The following is a 4,959-nucleotide window of genomic DNA, read 5'->3' on the forward strand; positions in this document are numbered from 1 at the left end:
GGTCCTGTTGATGTGGGCTTCCTGACAGAAGAAACACTTTGCTGTTGTTGTTAAGCTATAGCTATCAAGTCACAACACAATAACCACAGTTGTATAATAGTATCCGTATTGCATGTGTTAGCTTTGTATTTGAATGTAGGACTAGCCTAGGTATTGTATGATTGTAGCACTAGTCCTGTGTTTACGTGCATTGTGTTGCCTGTGTTATGAAATGCGCTACAAAAATAAAGTTGGATTTGATTGACGTCTTATGTCCTAGGACAGCTGTTATGGAAGATAACAGCTGTCCTGATTGGGATCCATTCACAGTAGCTAGCACTAACTGAGCTAGACTCAAGTTGGAGGCTCATTGAACACCCATTTATTAACTGATCCTGACCTGTCCTCCTCACCTTGGATTTGGTAAACAAAAACAAAAGAAGCTTCTCTGGCAGAGGAGATTTGCCACGTCGAAATGACGAGTAATTTCTCACAGTTCGGTCACATAATATATTGAGAAAAGCTTTCATGAAAGTTCAAACCCACATTAACGGTTGTTTCGAATCATAAACCGTTATTTCAAATCGGGTGTTCGGTCGCTCGAGCGGAATTATGGTGCGTTCGTTTCTAACTGGGAGGTGGCAAATTGCGACTTGCTACTAGGAATGATTAAATAAAACACCGCATGAACTCGCACTTCCTCGTCGCAAATTCGGATATGTTTCTCAGCCCCCAGTTGCTCGAATGCACTAGATATAACTAGGTAACTGTGATATAATGGTATATAGATATAACTAGGTAACTGTGATGGTATATAGATATAACTAGGTAACTGTGATATAATGGTATATAGCTCGAATGCACACAGGTCGGAGGTAGGTATTTTGCCACTTGCGACTTACCACCTCCGACCACAAACGAATGCACCATTAACGCGTCACGTGCTCCGCGCGTGACCCTTTGATTGACATGTTCCATTTCTGATAAATGTGATTATGATCATTGAATCACTGAATAGGCCTATTATGTCTATTTAAGATGTCAGCTCTCGCCTTAAATGCCTTTTCAACTGTAGTCTAGGCAGCCGCTTGGCCCGTTCAAATTGATCCATGTGCAGTTGTGTCCTATTCCAACATCCGTCATTAAAAACAGATCAATATTTATCAACATCCTCAGTGGATTTCTTCGTGGTCGTGGAGGCTTTATGACCGTTGTGGATGTGATAAACGTCTAGCAGGACTATGGACCTCGTGTAAACTGCCTACACGGCCGTAGGCCTAGACCTCAAAACTGCCACTGCAAATAGGCTATTTATTTTCATACACGAGCCAGTCTATGGAAATCTCATATATGCCTATGTAGCCTAATATTACCTGATACTTTAGCTTAATATTAACTTAGCCTATCAAAGTCAAAAGTAAAAGTGTTTTATTTATCAAGTGCCCAGTAGGCCTACAGTAGCCTATAACGCAAGGTCATTCTGAACAATGAAATTCTTATAACATGCAAGTAACAACCAGATGATAAAAAAACATAAAAAATATCAAATTTCACAAATAAGGACAAGAATAGCAAAATATACATTGCAGTTAAACAGTAGCTGCGGAGAGCCTGTAAGGATGGGAAATATGGACAGTAAGAATACGACTTTTAAATAGAATCAGAATCCATTTATTGCCATGCAGTTTTTCAACGTAGGTTACAATCAATTTGCCTTCAGTCATGCAGCATAACATGGAGACAACATTGGACAAGGTGCAGGGACGAGACCGATTTGGACAGGGTGCAGGGACGAGACTACATTGGACAGTGCAGGGACAAGATTATGTCTAGGCTAGGATGGATTATGGTGATGCACTATAAATGTACATAGGAAGTGACCAGAGCATAATGAGGTGGTCATGTGATCCATGTGATCACTGAGGTTAATGTTGCTGGTTGAGAAGTCTGATAGCCTCGGGGGGAAACTGTGAGTCTGGTAGTCCGTGTCTGGATGCTTCGATAACGTCTACCAGACGGCAGCAGTGAGAACAGACCATAGCCTGAGTGGCTGTAGTCTTTTAGGATTTTCTGTGCTTTCCTCAGACATCGTGTGTGGTAAATGGATTGTACATGAGGAGCGGCAGCCCTCTGGAGGACCTTGCAATAAGCCGCGGAACAGCTGCCCTACCAGGTAGTAATGCAGCCAGTGAGAATGCTCTCAATGGTGCACCTGTGAGAGTTTTGGCAGATATGTCAAACTTCCTGATTCTCCTCAGGAATTCTAAGCGCTTTTGATCAGATTTTACTGCTGCATCCGATTGCCTGAACCAGGAGAGCTCATCATTGATGAACACACTGAGGAACTTGAAGCAGGAGACTCTTTTCACTTCAGCTCCATTGATGTGAAAGGAGGCCACCCCCCCCCCCAACCGTCGCTTCCTGAAGTCCACGATCATCTCCTTTTGTCCTTAGTCTTCCAGACATTGAGAGAGAGGTTCTTGTCCTGGCACCATGTTGCCAAGACGCTGACCTCTCTGTAGGCAGTCTCACCAGCATGGTGGTGTCATTTGCCAACTTAAGGTTGGTGTTGGAGCTGCGTGTGGCCACACATTCATGCGCGAACAGGGCGTAGAGGAGGGGACCGAGTACGCAGCCTTGAGGGACTCCGGTGCTCAGGGTCGGAGCAGAGGAAGAGAGGTTACCCATTCTCACCACCTGGGGTCTGCCCATCAGGAAGTCCAGGAACCAGTGGCAAAGGGAGGTATTCACACCCAGGTTACTGATCTTAGGGTTAGGGTTATCTGAACGGGCAAAACTGTGTTGAATGCTGAGCTGCAGTCTATAAACAACAGCATCCTCATGTACTGTATGTGTTACCCTTATCCAGGTGGCAGGGCGATGGCGTGATCGTCTCTAGACCTGTTGGGGTGGTATGCCAATTGAAGGGGGTCCAAGGTGTCAGGAAGGGAGGAGCAGCACTGGAAGCAGGTGATGGAAGATTTCTTTGGTACGGGGGACAATGGCTGTCTGTTTGAAGCAGGTGAGGATGGCAGACCGGTTCAGGGAGAGGTTGAATATAGAGGTGAATACCTCCGCTAGCTGGTCGGCGCATGCGGCGCACGACACGGACTGGAATGCCATCTGGCCCCGGTGACTTCTGAGGATTTATTAGACGTTAGTGGTTTTGTACAAGCTCACAATAAAGCCAATCCCAAACAGTTGAGACAGTGAATTGCCTTCTGTTGTCAGCGAGATACATACATCATATCCCAGTTTACAACACCGCAAGCCAACGGGCAGCTGAACAAACAGACACAAGACAAGATAGTAACAATACATCTAACTAACTGTCAGTTGATAAGGCTTACTAAACCAGCATTCTGGAGCCAGAACACAAAACATCAAAGCCTTTGGAGCTGGCATGACCCAATCTGTTCTGAGGCTATTCTCAATGCTTCCATCATCACAAAGAGCCATACTGTATCTTTACTTGAGGCGCAGTTGCTGTACAGTATTGTCCTGTCTGAGACCTGGTGTTAATCGAGCCTGCCTTGTAACTTACCTGTCAGGTAGTGTGTTTGTGTGTGTGTGTGTGCGTGCGCGCATGCATGCGTGCGTGTGTTTGAAGAGACAGCCATGACAGTTTCCTCCCTCGGTATGCCAGATGCTCTGAGCTGCTTTCATACACTAAGCCTGAGTTGACATGTGATATAGTGTGTTAGACAGCTGAATGGATATGAAAAGGTGTAACCAGAAACTTCATTCAGGTTTAGTCAGTCAGGCCCTGTATGGATACAGTAATCCCTGTGGTTGTGCTCCAGGGTCACAATCCTGCTTGCTGTTGATTTTACCTCACCTTTTTTTTTTTCTTCTTTCCTGTTTTGTGTGCCACACTTTTTATACTGAATATGCTCTGATGAAAACCTGTGACTGAAAGCTCAGCTGTTAATATTTCACCTTGCAGTGATCCTAAGTGTTCAGAAGTCATGTTCTTTAGTATTTGAAATAGCGGAATTGCATGCATTATACCAGGCATTCCCAAACTGTGAGGCGGGCCTCCCCTGGGGGGCCCCAAAGAAATTCAGGGGAGGCACGGAGGGAGGTTCGAAAGAAAAAAAAGTATAACATTTTTTATTTTTGAATTTTCTATGTTTTTTATGAATGAAACATAATTTTAGGTCAGAAAATCGAAATAAATAATGGGAGTTTGAGATGTATACTAAATTTGTGGATAGTGAAGAGAGAGCCTCCGCCCGCAGGCATGACTGTATTGTGCGAAAACGTCATAACGTTAACTAGCAACAGGTGCCACCGAGCTAACTTAGCTGTATAACGTTATGGGCTAGCTAACACTGCCTTGCAAAATGGACAAATTTGGGGGGTTGGGGGGGCGTGGATGTGTCACTGTTTTCAGAGGGGAGGCCCACATTGATGGAGTTTGGGAACCCATGCATTACCAATGTGTGCAGTTACACTTTAAATTAAAAATATTGAGATTATTTTCTGTAGAGAGGAAGGCTAATGCTTTATCAATATATCGATGGTGATTTAACATAGTAATGTAATGCATTGGAGTTTGTAGGTTTACATGTGACCCGGTGGGACGGACCCATTTATCATTTGCACTTGGAGAGGTATTCAAAAGAGAAATTACAAATTCTAATTTCATTACTTTTATGTTGGAATACAATTTGTTATTCATTAGTTAGTTCTGAATTCAATTGATCACACACCGGGAGAATGACACTGAACAGACCCAAGCACAGGTAGGAAGTGGGTGCATACATGAAAACACAACAGGAACCTCCAGGGCTCAGGAATGCGCTGTGATTGGGTGTCCCCTGCGTGCAAGGTCAGCTCCCATGAGTCCACAGCAGGGAGGGCCCCCCGTGTGGTCTGGTAACCTCTGAACTATCAATCAACCATTTCACACATCTCACTGTCCCAGAGGGCGGCCACGTCTCACTACAGCGCCCGAGGCAGATATCTCCACAGAGA

This window comes from Borostomias antarcticus (assembly GCF_949987555.1).
Source record: "Borostomias antarcticus genome assembly, chromosome: 22".
Lineage (NCBI taxonomy): Eukaryota > Metazoa > Chordata > Actinopteri > Stomiiformes > Stomiidae > Borostomias > Borostomias antarcticus.